Below are 20765 nucleotides of genomic sequence, written 5' to 3'. Positions count from 1 at the left end.
GGGTGGAGGCAGGCAGGGGATTCTCACTTGCTGGTGCGCCTCCGATCTGGCAAGGGGCAACCTCCCTGTCCCCACCTCCACCAACGAGGTCCAGTGCCCTCTGCTGGTGTACTGTGAGGGGGTGCAGTACAAGTGATCCCCCTCCAGTTCCCGCACGCTCCCTGTGGTTGTGGGCGGTCTTCTCCAAGGTGGGGGGCAGCAAAGCATCAGAGTTAGTCGGTCTACAGCATCCCGCGCAGGTGTCGCCTATACGATGGCATGGGAGCACTGGGCACCCGGCCACGGCGGCTCTCAGGGGTGTGCAGCCATGAGGGTCAAGTGGGGGGTTTGGCAACACTCCTTGGGGCTTGGGGCAGTGGGGGGGGAAGGGTGGGTTTGGTCACATGTGTGGCTGGTAGGGGTTGGGTGGTGCCAGCGGCACGTCTCGGTGTACTCACCCTGGCTGCCCTCGTCAGGTCGAGCATTTTCTTGTGGCACAGCTCGGCTGTCCGTGGGGATTGCCCCACTGCGCTTACTGCAACTCCCACCTCACACCAATTCCTCTGCACACTGTGCTGGCAGGGTGCCGGTGGCCATGTCGAAGGCACAGGATCGTCCTCCTATCTACGACCGTGTCCAGCAGCGTCTCTAGGTCGAGGTCATGGAACCTCGGGGAGTCACGGCAGAGGGCGTCCATCTCAGCAGTCTTGTGAGTTTGCGGCGCTCGCATACATTGTAAGCGACGCGGCGCCTTGTTATCGGGGCGTCGCGCGAATGACGCCGGTATGACACCACGCCCCCCCGCTCTTCATGACGCACCCGTGCTGGCCCCATTTGCGGGCCAGAATAAGTCGGCGGATCGGGCCCCTGACGCGTCGTAAAACGCGACACCATTTAAGACAGCGTGGGGACTCTGCCACGGGATGGGAGGATCCTGCCCCCTGTGTCCATTATAAAGTTGTTTTTCTGGCATTCACATCCTACCTGTCGCAGTCAGTTCCTGTCCACCTCATTGTTCGTCCAGGAGCAGGATGCCAAAGTTGGTTCCTCTTTACACCATGGATTGTCTGAGACAGGATATTGAGGGCACTGATCAGAGATAGAGATTTATGATTATTTAGAAAAACATACTTTGACTAAAGATAGTCAGCATTGCTTTGTGAGGGCAGGTCATGCCTCACAAGTCTCATTGAATTCTTTGAGGATGTGACGAGACACATTGATGAAAGTCGGATGTGGTGGATGTGGTATATATGCATTTCAGTAAGGCACTTGTTAAGGTTCCTCATGGTAGGCTCATTCAGAAGGTTAGGGGGCATGGGATACAGGGACATTTGGCTGTCTGGATACAGAATTGGCTGGCCGAAAGAAGACAGCGAGTGTTAGTGGATGGAAAGTATTCCGCCTGGAGGTCGGTGACTAGTGGTGTCCCGCAAGGATCTGTTCTGGGCCCGCTGCTCTTTGTGGTTTTTATAAATGACTTGGATGAGGAAGTGGAAGGGTGAGTTAGTAAGTTTGCCGATGACACGCAGGTTGGGGGAGTTGTAGATAGTGTTGAGGGTTGTTGCAGGTTACAACAGGACATTAACAGGATGCAGAGCTGGGCTGAGAAGTGGCAGATGGAGTTCAACCTTGATAAATGTGAAGTGATTCATTTTGGAAGGTCGAATTTGAATGCTGCAAACAGGGTTAAAGGCAGGATTCTTGGAAGTGTGGAGGTCAACGTACATAGATTCCTCAAAGTTGCCACCCAGGTTGATAGAGTTGTTAAGAAGGCTTATGGTATGTTGGCTTTCATTAACAGGGGGATTGAGTTTAAGAGCTGCGAGGTTTTGCTGCAGCTTTATAAAACCCTAGTTAGACCACACTTGGAATATTGTGTCCAGTTCTGGTCGCCTCATTATAGGAAGGATGTGGATGCTTTGAAGAGGGTACAGAGGAGATTTACCAGGATGCTGCCTGGACTGGAGGGCATGTCTTATGAAGAAAGGTTGAGGGAGCTAGGGCTTTTCTCACTAGAGCGAAGAAAGCAGAGAGGTGACTTGATAGAGGTGTACAAGGTGACGAGAGACGTGGATAGAGTGGATAGTCAGAGGCTTTTCCCCAGGGCGGAAATGGCTGTCACGAGGAGACATAATTTTAAGGTGATTAGAGGAAGGTATGGGGGAGATGTCAGAGGTGGGTTCTTTACACAGAGAGTGGTGGGTGTGTGGAATGCACTGCCAGCAGAGGTGGTGGAGTCAGAGTCATTAGGGACATTTAAGTGACTCTTGGACAGGCACATGGACAGCAGTAAATTGAAGGGGTGTAGGTTAGGTTGATCTTAGATTAGGATAAATGGTCGGCACAACATCGTGGGCTGAAGGGCCTGTACTGTGCTGTACTGTTCTATGTTCTCTCTATTGAGCTGACCGTCTTATTGCTGACCACACTGTTTGTCTGAAAAACATGGGCAAGTTAGCTAGCATAAATCACATCATGTATTGTGACCATTGCTTGAAGCATGAGTTTGAATGTTTATCACTGCTATGTCCTAAAAATCCATGTTTAATAGTTAATAATGATTACTGGGTATATTTTCTATAATTAATCTCAATCCTTAATAAACTCATTTATGTAGAACTATTCTAGTCTTATCCTAGCTATTCAGTTTTAAGGGGTCTCATCTCTGGACACCTCCTTCAATCAGGTTCATGCCCAGAACGAATGTGAACCTTATTTCCATATATTTAATCAATTTAAATGTAATTACTGAACTTGAAGCTGTAGCGTCTGCCCATGATGCATTCTGCTGCCCTGGTGATCTCCGTAGGAACTGGGCTTTAAACTTTATAAGTGAAATGTATGATGATACAAATCAAGGGAGTCCTCTTGATATAGAAGAAACCAATTGATCAAACATTGTGATATCAAAGATAAAAGAATGTTTTGAAATTGGTATGTACAGGAAAAGCTCCAGGCATAGATGAAACATCAACAGAACGTCTAAAAGTCCATGGAGAAAAAAAAGTTAGAAGTGATGATAGAAATTTGTGATCAGATTTATACCAAACGATACATTCTGACTGACTTGAAACAATGATCATTCATTAAGAAACCTAAAAAATGGAATGGAATTTTAGCATCAGTCTAGAATATGGACAATCTGACACATTTCAAGTGAAGAGAAGAGAGCAACAAAGCTCTTTACAGTCACCAAGACTGTTGAATCTGTACATAGAACATGTAGAAAAATAGAAACATAGAAAATAGGTGCAGAAGTAGGCCATTCAGCCCTTTGAACATGCACCACCATTCAACAAGATTGTGGCTGATCATGCAAATTCAGTATCCCACTCCCGCTTTCTCTCCATACCCTTTGATTCCTTTAGCCGCAAGGGTCACGTCCAGCTTCCTCGTGAATATATCCAACAAACCGGCCCCAATAGCTTTCTGCGGTAGATAATTCCACATGTTCACAACTCTCTGAGAGAAGAAGACGTTCTTCCGCATCTCAGTCCTGAATGGTTACCCTTTATTCTTAGGCTGTGACCCCTAGTTCTGGACGGCCCCAACATCGGGAATATTCTTCCTGCATCTAGCCTGTCCAGTCCCATCTGGATTTTATATGTTTCCTTGAGATCCCCTCTCATTCTTCTAAACCCCAGTGAGTACAAGTCCAGTCAATCCAGTCTTTCTTTGTATGTCAGTCCTGTCATCTTGGGATTTAATCTGGTGAACTTTTGCTGGACACTCTCAATAGAGAGAATGGCCTTCATCAAGCTAGGAGACCAAAACTGCATACGATACTCAAGGTGTGGCCTCATCAAGACCCTGTTTAACTGCAAGAAGACATCCCTACTCCTATACTTAAATCCTCTCACTATGAAGGCCAGCATGTCAATAGTTTTCTCACTGCCTGTTGTACATGCATGCCAACCTTCAGCGACTGTTCCACCATGACACCCAGGTCTTGTTGCACTTCCCCTTTTCCTAAACTGCCACCATTCAGATAATAATCTGCCTTCCTATTTTTGCCATCAAAGTGGATAACCTCACATTTACCCACATTATATTGCATTTGCCAAGTATTTGCCCACTCAGCCAATCTGTCTAAGTCTCTTTGCATCCTCCTCACAGCACACACTCCCACCCAGCTTCGTGTTGTCCGCAAATTTGGAGATATTGCATGCAATTCCTTTATCCAAATCATTGATGTATATTGTAGAGGCACTTCCAGGGGTAAAATTTGGAGGCAAGAACAGAACAAACTTGAGATATGCTGATGACAGAGTGTCACTTACGGAATCAGAAAAGGCATTACAAAATATCATGGATCAAGTTAAGTTTAGAATGTGGATTGAATATGAGAACCAAAAACAATGGTAGTCTGAAGGAATACATCAGAAGAAATTAGTATGAAGATTGAAATGGACATTGTCCCACTGACAGAAGTAGATAAGTTTGTCTATTTAGGACAAATAATAACAGAAGATGGCAGATGCGGTTTTGAAATTAAAAGAAGGATAGAGATAGCCAGAAGTAATTTTGTGAAGATGAAGTGTATTTAACAACAAGAAAACTCAAGATTGTAACAAGAAAAAAGTCATAAGATGCAACATTTTATCTGCTTTCCTCAGAAATATGGACAACAAATCAAGAGCTTTGGAAGAAAAGAGAGCTAAACCTCTGAAACGTGAAAATTGCAAGACCAAAAAGAACTCTAAAAAGTGACATCCAGAAGAGAAAATATTTGTATTTTGACCATTTGTTCAGGGGTGAAAAGCTGCAGAGACCTCTTCTAGAGACCAAGTAGAGACAACAGAAAGAAGGGCCAACTTGAGCACAGGTGGGCAATCATTATCACAGAGCGGTCGCAGATAAGCAAAGAAGTGTGAAAATGGTGCTAGGTCGACAAGCCTGATGTACCATGAGAGTTGCTCTCCAGATAGGAGAAGATACAAGCGGGAAGTGAAGCCGGGACCAAAAGGGGATTGAGGTAGTCTGTATAGAGGTATTACGGTACCTGGTAATGCTGGAACACCATTGTTAGATATTGGTTAAGCTGTATGGTAGCTCCGCCCTGCTAGGCGGGGTATAAGAGCCTGTGTCACCCCAGCAGCCTTCATTCTGTACCTGAGCTGCTGGGGGAAACATCTAGCTTATTAAAGCCTTCTGTTGGACTACAACCGGACATTGCAAAGACCACGATACACGCCATCGACGAGTCCCTCCCCTTTCAAGTCGAGAGCAACGCGTCTGAAGTCGCTCTGGCGGCCACCCTCAACCAAGCGGGCAGGCCCGTGGCCTTCTTCTCACGTACCCTCCATGCCTCCGAAATCCGCCACTCCTCAGTCGAAAAGAAGGCCCAGGCCATAGTAGAAGCTGTGCGACATTGGAGGCGTTACCTGGCTGGCAGGAGATTCACTCTCCTCACTGACCAACGGTCGGTTGCTTTCATGTTCGATAATGCACAGCGGGGCAAGATAAAAAACGATCAGATCTTGCGGTGGAGGATCGAACTCTCCACCTACAACTACGAGATCTTGTATCGTCCCGGGAAGCTAAACGAGCCTCCAGATGCCCTGTCCCGCGGCACATGTGCCACCACATAAGTGGACTGCCTCCGAGCCGTCCACGAGGACCTCTGCCACCCGGGGGTCACTTGCTTTTTCCACTTTATCAAGACCCGCAACATGCCCTCTCCATCGAGGAGGTCAGGACAGCCACCAGGGACTGCCAAATCTGCGCGGAGTGCAAACTGCACTTCTACCGGCCAGAGAAAGCGCACCTGATAAAGGCTTCCCGTCCCTTTGAACGCCTCAGCATGGACTTCAAAGGCCCCCTCCCCTCCACCGACCACAACACGTACTTCCTGAACGTGATTGACGAGTACTCCTGGTTCCCATTCGCCATCCCCTGCCCCGATATGACCGCAACCACCGTCATCAAGGCCCTCCATAGCACCTTTGCACTGTTCGGGTTCCCCGCTTACGTACATAGTGATAGGGGGTCCTCCTTTATGAGCAACGAACTGCATCAATTCCTGCTCAGCAAGGGCATCGCCTCGAGCAGGACGACCAGTTACAACCCCCGAGAAACGGACAGGCAGAGAGGGAGAACGGAACGGTCTGGAAAACTGTCCTACTGTCCCTACGGTCCAGGAATCTCCCGGTCTCCTGCTGTCAGGAAGTCCTCCCGGATGCCCTCCACTCCATCCGGTCACTGCTTTGTACCATAACCAACCAGACACCTCACGAACGTCTCCTTGTCTTCCCCAGGAAGTCCCCCTCTGGGACCTCGGTCCCAACCTGGCTGGCAGCTCCCGGACCCATCCTGCTCCGAAAACATGTGCGAGCGCACAAGTCGGACCCGTTGGTCGAGAGGGTCCATCTTCTCCACACTAATCCCCAATATGCCTACGTGGCGTACCCCGACGGCCGACAAAATACGGTCTCCCTACGAGATCTGGCGCCCGCCGGAGCCCCTCGCACACCCCAGCCACCAGTCCCACCCTCCCCTCCACCAAGGCACCTTACAGGAAGATCGGTCCTTCCACCGGCCCCGTCTAGACCCCCACACCCACCGACGCACCCCGAAGGCACTCCCTTCCCAGCTCAACTGTTTTCCCCATCAGCGCCGTCTAGGGGTGTCGAAGCTGCCACAGAGATGGAGGGCACACTCCCGGAGTCACAGACGCCCGAGCCTCCACCGGAGTCACCACCGAAGCTCTGACGATCACAGAGGACGACCAGGGCCCCCGATCGACTGATTGCTTCATTTTAAATTGTAAATTTAAATCATAAATTGTAAATAGTTAATAGAATTGTAAATAGTTACAAAATGCTGTACGGAGGTATTACGATACCTCCATAACTAACTCTACCGCGTTGCCATGTTTGTAGTATCAGGCCACCACCCCCGCCGGACTCTTTTTTAACAGGGGGTGAATGTGGTAGTCTGTGTAGAGGTATTACGGTACCTGGTAATACTGGAACAGCATTGGTAGATATTGTATGCTTCCTATTGGTCAAGCTGTATGGTAGCTTATTAAAGCCTTCATTTGGACTACAACCTCGCTTTAGTGGTCATTGATCATGCATCAGGGATCAAACAAGTTATTTGTTTTTTCACTTTCCTTATGGGGGCCTGGAGGAGCAGGACTGCTTCTCCATGTTCCACAAGGAAACTTTAGTCATTCCCTGCCCTTGGCTTGCCCCCTTTCTCAATCAATGACCACAGCTGCAACTTCCTGCTGGTTTTGGACAAGCAAATGACTGACAGTATCCAAATGAGATCCAGGGAATAAGACCGCTCATGTCTCACACAGCCAAGATCAGGGTCATTTATCCTCAATTGCTTGATTCCCAATTCAGGTTAGAATTGGTCCTTGGAGCTCTCAGTTAATTGTATAAGAATAATCGCATAATAATCAAAGGGCATTAGCATAGCTGTAATGTTAATGGATTTATAATCAAGACACCAGTTTAATGTTCCAGAGACATGTGTTTAAATCCCACCATGGCAGCTGGGGGAATTTAAATTCAATTATTTAATAAATCTGGAATATGGTCTCAGTACTGATGATCATGAAACTAATGGACTGTTGTAAAAAACCATCTGGGTCACTAATGTCCTTCAGGGAAGGAAACCTGATGTCTTTACCCACTCTGCCTAATATTGCCCTCCACTTTGCAAAACAAGCACCCACCACCGTTCTCTGCTTCCTGTCACTCATCTAACTTTGCTGTCACAATCCTTTTTCTTCCAGGAGCTTCAACATTGCTGACAAGCCTATTATGTAGCACGTTAATCAAATGCCTTTTGGAAGTAAGAAAAATACTGCGGATGCTGGAATCTGAAACATGAACAGAGTTCACTGAAAAAAACTCACCAGGTCTGCCAGCATCTATCAGGAGAGAAACAGAGTTACCGTTTCGAGTCCTTTGACTCTTTGTCAGAGAAATGCCCACATAAATTGATGCGCAATCAATTGCAGAAAGATGCAGATTGGGTACAACTGGCTTTATTGCAGTCAGATGCATGGCCTCCTGCTGCAGCTGGCGAAATGGCAGGGCACTGGAGGTCGCTCATATTTATACAGATCTTCGTGGGCGGAGCCAGCCGGCAGGGGCTACCGGCGAACCTGTAGTGCAGGTCCTACCTTACATCCCATAATACAGTGGTTCACCACAATCCACCCTTGGCCTGCTGCAATGCTCCACTGAAGCATCTCATCTTCTGGTTGGCATGTTGCAGCCCCCATGACTCAAGGTTTTTTAAAATAAATTTAAGAGTACCCAATTCATTTTTTCCAAATAAGGGGCAATTTAACGTGGCCAATCCACCTATCCTGCACATCTTTGGGTTGTGGGGGTGAAACCCACGCTAACACGGGGAGAATGTGCAAACTCCACATGGACAGTGACCCAGAGCCGGGATCGAACCTGGGACCTCGGCGCCGTGAGGCAGCAGGGCTAACCACTGCGCCACCGTGCTGCCCCTCAGGACTCAAGGTTGAGTTTGGATTTTAACTTTTGCCTCCATCTTTTTAAAACTATCCATACATGTAATGCTTAATGCACCCCCGACCCCACAACACACACACCAGGCCATCTGTCTTTTCTTTCTTAAAGTTGCTACTTTTTGTTGCAGTTTCTCCCGTCCTAAAACATTCTCCCTCCCTTCAGTTCTGATGAAGAGTCAAAGGATATGGGATGTTAACTCAGTTTCTATCCTAATAGATGCTTCCAGACCTGGCATCCTCTGTTCTTGTGACTTTTGTATGTCCTTGTACGCCAGGACCACCATCAACCCTCTCTGTTTCTTCATCAAAAAACACAACTACATTAAGCTAAATACATATTTTCCTTCACAGATCTGTACTGGCTTTCCTAAATGAATTCACTTTTGTCCCGGTTACCGTGGATTTTGCCCTAAATTATCATTTCTCAATGCTTTCCCATCACTGAGGTCAAACTGACAAAAGTGTAGTTCCTGGGCTTATCCTTACATATTTTTTGAACAAGGGTATAACATTTTCAATTCTCAGTCTCTGGGCATTATCATGTGTCTAAGGATGGTAGAAAGGTTATAGCCAGCCCCTCCGCAATTTCCTCTCTTATTTTCCTTAGTATCCCCAGATACTGATCAGCTTGAAATATAAACTAGCCTTTCTAATATTGCCTCTTTATCAATTTTCAGCCGATCCAGTGCCTCAAATACCTACTTTTCCACTATGACTTCAGAGAACCATAGAGTCATGGAATTTACAGTGCAGAAGGAGGCCATTCGGCTCATCGAGTCTGCACCAGCTCTTGGAAAGGGCACCCCACCCAAGCCCAAGCCCTCCACCTTATCCACCTCCACCTTATCCCCCTAACTCAGCAACTCCACCCAACTGTCGTGTTGGGTGTTCCGCTATACAGACGAACCAACACGGTTGTAGATGGTACAACTCTGTTTTATTACTCTTGATAACAACATCTGTAAACTTATGACTGTGGTTCGTAATTTACCCGTTAACCTGTGGACCCAGTCCTAACACTATCTTAGAGAGGCACTCAGCACATGGTGTATGTCTGAGTGGCACGCTGTGAGCTCTGTGCCCTGAGCTGTCTCCTGCTGGAATGAGCGGGAACTGTGGTGTTCCCTGTTTTATAGTGCGTGTGCTCTCACTGGTGATTGGCTGTGATGTTGGGTGTGTTGATTGGTCCGTTGATCTGTCCATCAGTGTGTATGTGTGTTTGCACCATGATATGTTTATCTGAATATCATGACATCCCTTCTTTTTACAAGAATATGTGCCTATGTGGTAATAAATATTGGTGTGTACTGAGTGCAGCTGAATATGTGTGTGCAATATCTACAACATGTACATGAGGCTAAGCAATATACATAGGAAGGTGTCAGGTGCAACATAGCAACGAGGTTGTACCATAAACAAAACAAGTGCAATCATCAAACATCGAAACCAAACTCCTGTAACGACAAAAAGAGAAACACATTAACATTGTGGCATAACACTTTAGTGAGTCCAATGTGCAAACAGGCTCATAAGTCCAGCCTAGTAGGTGGGCGACGAATTCGGGTTGACCGCCTCAAGGGTGGGTTAGGATCCACCAGCTGAGGAATGGGCCTGGCCACAGGCGATAGAGGAATAGGCATGGTGGCAGGAAGCTCCACGAAGTCAACATCAGGGACAACAGGAGGGCGTGGCACTGGTGCATGATCACGTAGCGAGCGCGGAAGCAGCCGAAGAGCCCGGCGATTACGCCGGCAAATGGAGCCATCAGGCATGCGAACCAGGAACGAGCGGGGAGCCACGCGGCGGAGAACTTCGGCAGTTGCCGACCAGCCACCCTCTGGTAGGTGGATGCGGACGTTGTCTCCAGGCGCCAAGGCAGGAAGATCAGTTGCCCGAGTGTCATGTGCCACCTTCTGCTGAGCACGCTGCTGTCGCATCCTTTGCAGTACTGGAACATGGCCGGGTTTAGGAACATGAATGGACGGCACAGTGGTCCTGAGGGCGTGACCCATCAACAGCTGGGCTGGTGAGAGGCCAGTGGACAATGGGGCCGAGCGATAGGCCAGCAGGGCTAAACAGAAATCCGATCCGGCATCAGCAGCCTTGCAGAGGAGCCGCTTGACGACATGGACGTCCTTTTCCGCCTTGCCATTGGACTGGGGATGCAGAGGGCTGGACGTCACGTGTGTGAAGCCATATGAAGCGGCAAAAGAAGACCATTCTTGGCTCGCAAAACAGGGCCCATTGTCCGACATGACGGTAAGCGGAATGCCATGGCGAGCGTAGGTTTCCTTGCATGCCCTGATGACAGCTGACGATGTCAAATCGTGCAGACGTACGACCTCTGGATAATTTGAAAAATAATCAATTATGATAACGTAGTCCCTGCCGAGTGCATGAAAAAGGTCCACACCCACCTTCGCCCAGGGGGACGTTACCAACTCATGGAGCTGAAGCATCTCAGGGGGTTGTGTCGGCTGAAACCTTTGGCAGGTGGGGCAGTTGAGCACCATGTTGGCGATGTCGTCGCTGATGCCCGGCCATTATACAGCTTCTCGGGCCCTCCGCCTGCACTTCTCAACCCCGAGGTGGCCTTAATGTAATTGTTCGAGGACCAGCCTGTGCATGTTGTGTGGGATCACAATCCCGTCCAGTTTTCGGAAGACACCGTCGATGACGGCCAAGTCGTCCCGGACATTGTAGAATTGTGGGCACTGTCCTTTGAGCCATCCTTCCGTCATGTGGCGCATCACACGTTGTAGAAGGGGGTCAGCCACATTCTCCCGTCGAATAAGGGCCAGACTTGCATCATTAGCTGGCGGATTCGCCGATGTGAAGGCCACATGCGCTTCGACCTGACATACAAACGCCCCGATTCGGGCGGTGTGCTCACTGCTCTGGACAGGGCATCCGCGATGATGAGGTCCTTTCCCGGGGTGTAGATCAGTTGGAAGTCGTACCTCCGGAGCTTGAGCAGAATGCGCTGGAGGCGAGGGGGTCATCTCATTCAGGTCCTTTTGTATGATGTTGACCAGGGGGCGATGGTCGGTTTCCATGGTGAACTGAGGGAGACCATACACGTCGTCGTGGATCTTATCTATGCCGGTTAACAAACCCAGGCACTCCTTCTCAATCTGCGCATAGCGCTGTTCTGTGGGGGTCATGGCCCACGAGGCATAGGCGACCGGGGCCCATGATGCAGTGTCGTCCCGTTGCAGGAGTACCGCCCCAATGCCGGCTGGCTGGCATCAGTCGAGATCTTCGTATCTCGAGAGGTGTCGAAGAACGCCAAGACCGGGCTGTGGTGAGCTTAATCTTGAGCTCCTCCCATTCCTTCTGGTGTGCGGGCAGCCACTGGAACTCCGTCTTCTTCGCTAGGTGGCGAGGAGCCGTTGTGTGGGAGGCAAGGTTGGGAATGAACTTCCCCCGGAAGTTGACCATCCCAAGAAAGCGTAGCACTGCCTTCTTGTCTGCCAGCTGTGGCATGGCTGTAATAGCTGTCACATCCGGACGCACTCCTGACCAGGATATGTGGTCCCGCAGAAACTTTAGCTCAGTTTGGCCAAAAGAACACTTGGCTCGGTTGAGGCGCAGGCCGTGTTCCCGTATCCGCGCAAAGACACGCTGGAGACGACTGATGTGCTCCTGTGGTGTGGTGGACCAGATGATGACGTCGTCAACACAGCCACGCACCCCTTCGATGTCCTCCATCATCTGTTCCATGATTCTGTGAAACACATCGGATGCCGAGATGATGCCAAATGGCATTCTGTTGTAGCAGAACCTGCCGAAAGGGGTGTTGAAGGTGCACAGCTTCCTGCTGGACTGGTCCAGTTGAATCTGCCAAAAACCCTTTGAGGCATCAAGCTTTGTAAAAATTTGAGCTCGGGCCATTTCGCTCGTGATCTCTTCCCGTTTGGGTATGGGGTAGTGTTCCCTCATGATGTTGTTGTTCAGGTCTTCCAGGTCGATGCAGATCCGGAGTTCGCCAGAGGGCTTTTTTACGCACACGATGGAGCTGACCCATGGCATGGGCTCCGTGACCTGGGAAAGCACTTCTTGGTCCTGGAGATCCTGCAGCTGCTGCTTGAGGCGGTCTTTGAGTGGTGCTGGGACTCTACGAGGTGCGTGAATGGCCGGGGTGGAGTCCGGTTTGAGCTGTATTCTGTAAGTGTAGGGCAGTGTGCCCATACCCTCGAAAGCTTCCTGGTTGTGGGTGAGGAGCGAGTGGAGCTGTGCCCTAAAGTCTGCATCCGGGAAATTGGACGTGCCTTCTGGAGACAGAGTGTGTAACCGCTGAACGATGTGGAGAACCTTGCACGCCTGTGTGCCTAGCAGGGAGTCCTTCGATGATCCAACTATCTCAAATGACAGTGTGGCTGTGTGTGCATTGTGTGTAGCCTCGAGCTGGCAGGATCCCATGGCCGGGATAATATTCCCGTTGTAATCGACCATCTGACAGCGGGATGGCCGAATCGGTGGTTTGACCTTCAAGGTGTAGAAGGCTGACCATACAATAAGGTTGGCGGAGGCACCAGTGTCTAGACGGAATGTGATTGGTGATCGGTTGACCGTTAGGGTGGCACACCATTCATCACCCGGATTAACGCTGTGCACTGGCATCGGCTGGTGGGTCCTAGTTGGGGATTCCTGTCAATGACCACAACGTGGAAGGCTTCCCGGTCGTCAGTATCACCGGTCTGTACATTCTCAGGGTATGACTCGGTGTATGGAGGCTGAATGGCCCGCACGTCCCTGCGAGGCTGGCGGAATTGGGAGCGTTGGCAGGTTGAGCTGCTCGACAGCAGGCAGCGTAGTGTCCCAACTTGCCACAGCAGAGGCATTGTCGATTCTTTGCTGCCCATTGCCGCTTTAAATGTGCGGATCCACAGTTGCCGCACGTCGTGACGTCATGGCGTTCGTTGCGCCACCGCCCATGCGCAGTTCGGTCCTGCGAAGAGCGCATCTGCGCGTCACGTCCCTCTGCGTCGACGTCTCTTTTGGCGCATACAAGCGCGGGAGGCCGCAGAAAGCGCGCAAAATGGCCGCCCTCATCCGGGCCGTGGGCCAGGAGGAACTCGATCGACTGGACCTGCTTGGCCTCGTAGGACCCCTGCCGTGCCGATTCGGCCGCCTGGAATTGGACATACCGGCTGGTCGTGTTTTCATGGAGGACGCAGGCTTCGATGGCGGTGGCTCGGGTGAGGCTCTTAATTTTGAGGAGCTGCTGGCGTAGGGTGCCCGAGGTGACCCCAAAAACTATCTGGTCCCGAATCATGGAATCGGAGGTGGCCTCATAGCCGCAGGACTGCGCGAGGATACGGAGGTGTGTCAGGAAAGATTGAAAAGGCTCATCCTTACCTTGCAGGCGTTGCTGGAAGAGGTACCTCTCGAAGCTCTCGTTCACCTCGACGCTGAAGTGTTGCTCAAGTTTTAGAAGGACTGTCTTGTACTTCGTCTTGTCCTCACCTTCCGCGAACACCAGTGAGTTGTAGATGTGGATGGCGTGTTGCCCTGCCGTGGAGAGGAGGAGGGCGATTTTCCTGGTGTCCGATGCATTCTCCCTTTCTGTGGCTTCTTGGAAGAACTGGAAGCTGTTTAAACAGCTTCCAGCTGACGCCGAGGTTTCCAGCGATTTGGAGTGGCTGCGGCGGGCTGATGGTGTCCATGGCGCAGGATGGCGGATCTCTGAAGATGTGCAGGTAGGTCTCACAGTTGCTGGGTTCCAATCCTGGTACTATGTCGTGTTGGGTGTTCCGCTATACAGACGAACCAACATGGGTGCAGATGGTACAACTCTGTTTTATTACTCTTGATAACAACATCTGTAAACTTATGACTGTGGTTTGTAATTTACCCGTTAACCTGTGGACCTAGCCCTAATACTGTCTTAGAGAGGCACTCAGCACATAGTGTATGTCTGAGTGGCACGCTGTGAGCTCTCTGCCCTGAGCTGTCTCCTGCTGGAATGAGCAGGAACTGTGGTGTTCCCTGTTTTATAGTGCGTGTGCTCTCACTGGTGATTGGCTGTGATGTTGCGTGTGTGTTGATTGGTCCGTTGATCTGTCCATCAGTGTGTATGTGGTGCACGAAGACCAGACAGGGTTCGTAAAAGGGAGACAATTGAATTTTAACGTGCGATGGCTATTAGGGGTGATAATGATGCCCTCAGTGGAGGGGGAGGCAGAGATAGTGACGGCAATGGACGCAGAGAAGGCATTTGATAGGGTGGAGTGGGAGTATTTATGGGAAGTGTTAAGGAGGTTTGGGTTTGGGAACGGATTTATTCGCTGGGTTAGACTACTTTATGGGGCACCAACGGCAAGCGTAGTTACAGGTCGACATAGATCGGAGTATTTCCGATTATATAGGGGAACAAGACAGGGATGCCCGCTGTCTCCATTGTTGTTTGCGCTGGCAATTGAACCTCTGGCCATGGCGCTGAGAGACTCCAGGAAATGGAGAGGGGTGACTAGAGGGGGAGAAGAACACCGAGTCTCGTTATACGCGGATGACCTATTGCTGTACGTGTCGGACCCAGCGGGGGGGGTGATAGAGGTTATGCGAATCTTGAGGAGGTTCGGGGAATTTTCGGGGTATAGGTTAAACATGGGGATTCAGATCGCTAGGAGCTGGGGAACCTTGCACAGACTTAATCTGACACGGCTGGTAGAACAAATGGAGGAGGACTTTAAGAGGTGGGACATGCAGCCTTTATCGCTGGCGGGCAGGGTGCAGGCAATTAAGATGATGGTCCTCCCGAGGTTCTTATTTGTATTTCAATGTCTCCCTATTTTAATCACCAGGACCTTTTTTAATAAAATAGATAGGAGCATTACGAGCTTTGTGTGGGCAGGGAAAGTTCCGAGAGTAAGGAGGGGGTTCCTGCAGCGCAGTAGGGACAGAGGAGGACTGGCACTACCGAACTTGGGAGATTATTATTGGGCCGCCAATGTGGCAATGATACGTAGATGGATGATGGAGGGTGAGGGAGCGGCGTGGAAAAGGCTGGAGAGAAGGTCCTGTAAAGGGACGAGTCTAGAGGCGCTGGTGACGGCGCCGCTACCGTTCTCACCGAAAAAGTACACCACAAACCCGGTGGTGGCGGCAACACTGAACATATGGGGACAGTGGAGGCGACAGAGAGGGGTGTGGGGAGCCCTGGTGGGGTCCCCTATCAGGAACAACCATAGGTTCGCCCCAGGAAGAATGGATGGAGGATTTCAGAGCTGGTACCAGTTGGGAATTAGGAAGATGGGAGATTTATTCATAGATGGGACTTTTGCGAGCTTGGGAGCACTGGAGGAAAAGTATAAGTTACCCCGGGGGAATTTCTTGAGATATATGCAGGTGAGGGCGTTTACTAGACAACAGATGAGGGAATTTCCGCGGCTCCCGGCACAGGCGATACAGGACAGGGTGCTTTCAGGGGTGTGGGTCGGAGAGGGCAAGGTGTCAGAGATTTATAGAGAGATGAGGGAAGAGGGGGAGGAGTCGGTGGGCGAACTAAAAAGAAAGTGGGAAGAAGAATTAGGGGAGGAGATAGAGGAGGGTATGTGGGCTGATGCCCTAAGCAGGGTAAATTCCTCTTCCTCATGCGCCAGGCTTAGCCTGATTCAATTTAAGGTGCTACATAGAGCACACATAACGGGGGCAAGATTGAGCAGGTTCTTTGGAGTGGAGGACAAATGTGGGAGGTGTGGGGGGAGCCCGGCAAACCATGCACATATGTTTTGGACGTGCCCGGCACTGGAAGGGTATTGGAAGGGAGTGACGGGAGTGATTTCGCAGGTGGTGAAGGCCCGGGTCAAACCAGGCTGGGGGTTAGCTCTATTTGGAGTTGCGGAAGAGCCGGGAGTGCAGGGGGCGAAAGAGGCCGATGTCGTGGCCTTTGCGTCCCCTCGTAGCCCAGCGCAGGATCCTACTCATGTGGAAGGAGGCGAAACCCCCTGGACTGGAGGCCTGGGTAAACGATATGGCGGGGGTTTATTAAACTGGAGCAGATAAAGTTTGCCCTGAGAGGATCGGCTCAAGGGTTCACCAGGCGGTGGCAGCCATTTCTCGACTACCTAGGGGAACGTTAGAGGGAAGACAGATGACCAGCAGCAGCAACCCAGGGGGGAGGGGGAGCGGGGGGAGGGGGGGTGGTGGTAGTTGAGTATAGGTCAATAGAGTACGAGGTTTTGTTACTTGTATATTATTACTACTATTATTATTGTTAAAAAGTTTAAAAATTTCTGTTTTGTTTCTGTTATCGTTTCACTTGTTTTGTAAGCAGGAAAAATGTTGCTCAGGGAAAAAAATTTCAATAAAATATATTTTAAAAAAAAAGAAATGTGCTAACCACACTGATATCCTATCATGCTGTCCACTTTTGCAGCATCTTCTTCATTGATAAAGACAGATGCAAAGTACTCAGTTCATACCTCAGCCATGCCCTTTGCCTCCACGCATTAATCCCCTTTTGGGCTATTAATCAGCTGGCCACTTAATGGCTTTTCCTGTCACCACTGGTCAAATGTGATGTGGGGAGGTTGCACAGTAAAAGATGGCAGCTTCCTGTGGGTATGGGTTGGGGGTGCCCTCCTGATTTGACACCCTGTGGACAACAGAGGGCATGTCCAACTGCAAGGCCCTGCCTCACTGGCCCCCCTGAACCCAATTCTCTTACCAGGGTTCCCAGCCTGCTTCATGTTGCTGCTCTGGGCTAGTTGCAGTCCCAGCAGTGGGCACTGTTTCCAGTGGAGCTGCTGGGAATAAAGATCTGCCAGCTCTCCGTTTGGCTGGCAGCCCTTGGAGATAAAATTGCTGCTCTTTAAAAGTACAGACGCCCTGATGCCAAGCGGTTAAAGGCCTGCAAGGCAGGGGTGTTGTCAGAGCTCCTGGAAATGGCTACAGGGTGATTGACCTTGGCTTTTCAGCCCAGCACCAACAGTATTACACTCAACACACAGTGAGCACAGGACATAGGAACAGGAGGAGACCATTTGGCCCTCTGAACCAGCTCTGTCATTCAATTCGATGATGGTGGATCATCTACCTCGATCTCACTTTCCAGCACCATATCCACATCCCTTAATGTCATTTGTGGCAGAAATCTAATGATCTTTGACTTGAACACGCTCAATGATTGAACTTCCACAACCCCCTGGGGTAGAGAATTACATTTACCAACCTCTGAGTGTAGAATTTCCTCCTCATCTCAGTCTTACCGTTTACCCTGAGACTTTATTCCCTGGTTTTAGACTCACCAGTCAGGTGGTGATTCTCCGAGCCTGCGCCGGGTCGGAGAATCGCCAGGGGGTGCGCGCAACACTCGCCACGCTGCTCCGACGCCGGGCCGGCAGTTCGCCGGCAACCGGACAATCGGCACCAATCGTGCCGGTGCGGTCGCCACAGCGCCGGGTGGGGGGGCCATTGGAAGCGGCCCCCGTCGGCGATTCTGCACGCTCGACGTGCCGAGTGCCCGCTGAGTTCCGCCGAGTCCCATCGACGTCGTTCTACCCAGTGGGACCTCGGCATTCTGGCTGCGGGGGCCGTCTGGTGGGGGGGGGGGGGGAACTGACTCCGGGGAGGAGCCTCCACGGTGGGCAGGCCCGCGATCAGGGGCAACCGATTGGTGGGCGCGCTAATTCCGTGGGGGTGGAGAGACCTATGTTCCTCCGCGCCGGGCTCCTGTAGGGGTCCGCCATGTTGCCCGCAGGCCGGCGTGGTGACCTGCGCCGCCCGGAGCAGCGCACAGCATTCCGGCGCCGTTCTAGCCCCCGAGGAAGGGGAGAATGATTGGGCCTGGAGGCCCTTTGATGCTGCCGTCGCTCGCGCACGTTTTGAAGCCACCGTCAATACTTGGCCGGGATTTTGGAGAATCCCGGCCCTTATCTACATCCACCTGTCACGTCCTATAAGAATTTTGTGAATTTCAGTGAGGTCAGTGGATGTCGTTGAGTACGAAAGGAGTGAAGAGAAATGGGGATAGTGCAGAGAGGAGAAAGGGAAGTAGAAAATCGGCAATGATCTTGTTGAATGGCAGCGATGCTTGATGGGCCAAATGCCCTACTCCTGCTTCTATTTCTTAAGTTCTTATATTAGTTCTTCACCCTGAGCCAGATAGTGTTTTATTCACAATACGGAAGCAGTGTTCCCTTTGTCCACAGGTTTGATAATGTGATAATGTGGGGGTAAGATCTGATAGGACAGGGAGACCAACAAATGCAAGTTATTGTTGGGAGATTTTAGAATTATCTATAATTGAACACAGCAGCATTGTTAACAGATCGAGAAATGGAGAAAGCAATGTATAATTTGCATTTAAAACAGTTCGTACTTAAATTCATGAATGTCTATTGATGTTTTTCAGCATTATTTAATTTGTTACAGTTTGTTCATCTCTAAATGGTCCTTTTATTTGTTGATTGTATAGTGGGTTTAGTTTGATAGCCAGGAAAATGGCCATGGAGATTATAATGCATTATTATTCCATGTATGCCAAGTTTATGCTGCCGTCCGATTGATATGATTGTAGCATCTAGCCAAACCTAACCATATTGTTGAGTGGCTGCACAACTCAGAGAAATCCCGAGAGGCTGGCACCAATTAAAAGTTATCTGCACTACTTAAACCATGCTGTACCATCTTAAAAGGAAGGTGCGTCTTGGCTGGAGCAAGTGCTGGAAGTCATCTTACAACTGATTGTGACCTGGGAAAAAGATAGAAAGATGCCAAAATATGTGAGAGAATGGGCTCTAAAGATTTCAAACATTGCACTGGAGACCCGGGTGGAGGAGGTGCAAAAACGTTGAGATGCCCTGTGATCACAGTGTACCAGGAGGAGCCATGGATACAGGCTGTGAAGGCAGCTGGAGCAGATAGTGTAGAGGTCCATGACAGGAAGCAAACTTCAAGCAACTAGATACAGGGCTGCAAGAGGTGCAGCCTTATACCAGAGGTCAGGTCAGTTGTTACGTACGCCTGGTCAGCCCTCAACAATGGCTAAAATATTGAACCAAACGTGTAATGTTTTTAAAGTTTAAGACTATGCAGAAAGATCAATTTGTTCCAGGAGCGATAATATAAGAAATAACGCTTGGTTATTTTATAAGCAAACTTTATTAAAAAAGAAAAGAAAACAATATTTGAACTTTCACTTCAGTTCTAACACAAACAGATTACATGCAGTTTCTTAATCTTAACACACAAATTCCCATCAAACAAACATCCGATAAACATTCCACTGACTAGACAGGGAAAAATGATACTTGTCTTTGTGAAGCAATTCTCTGCTGTAAGTCAAGTTCCTTTAGAAGCCTTTTTGAAAGTCTGTATTCTGGAGCACCTTCCTTCATGACTTCTCTCGGTGACTTCCACAATCTTCTGCTCATAACTGTTCAAAACAGCATTTCCTGTTTCTCCCTCTCTAAGCTCCGCCCAGGCCCTCAAACAAGGTTCTCCCCTGAGGTGGCCAGACTTGAATCCATTATTGTTATCTGGACTGTCTTGTTTCTCACTCACATTTCTACAAGATAACAGAGCTATGCCATTCATATGTAGTTCACCTTCCACTGACAGACAAATAGGTCATCATACTCTGTGATGGGCTGATGGCTGGTCAAACAAGGTTGTCCTGAGTGACAATGGATCTCCAGTGGATCATCCTGACTGAATTGGGGCATCCTGTGTATTCCCACTAATGAGGTTAAGTCTGAATGGGGCAAGTAACTCAGGCTGTGAGTGTATCCCATTGTATCTGCTGCTAACAGTCTTTTTAACCTCTAAATCCCCTGCTACATCTTGGATCCCATTTCCGGACCCAAGTTCCTAATATCTCTGAATCATGACACAGTGGATATATTTTCAAATGTCATTTCCTACCAACTGCAACTCGCGCCTCAGCCACTGCTCAGTTCCTCACATTTATAGCTACAGTCCACCTTCAGATATGTAGCATTGCTGAAAGTCTCACACCCACATCTCACAGCCTGCAAAAGCTGCCAGCTATTAAACCATTATAGTCTCACCAGCCCAACCAAATGCACAATACTCATTGACAGACCTCCCCCTCTTCTGTTGGACATAACTGTGGGTAACTGGACAGTTTGTACGTAACTTGGAGCAGTGGGACCTAGCTGAAGCGGGGAGGGGGGGCGGGAGGGGGGGGGGCGGGGGCGTGGATAATGCTGGCATTATTAGGCCGTCCATAGCTGAAACCATGACCAGTGTAGGCACTGGAACCAATAAAGGTGATGGGATTCTCATACCTGATTCTCCGAACCAAATCTAACTG

The sequence above is a fragment of the Scyliorhinus torazame genome, chromosome 3, assembly GCF_047496885.1.
Source record: "Scyliorhinus torazame isolate Kashiwa2021f chromosome 3, sScyTor2.1, whole genome shotgun sequence".
Classification (NCBI taxonomy): Eukaryota; Metazoa; Chordata; class Chondrichthyes; order Carcharhiniformes; family Scyliorhinidae; genus Scyliorhinus; species Scyliorhinus torazame.
Note: the sequence above shows the minus strand (reverse complement) of the source record.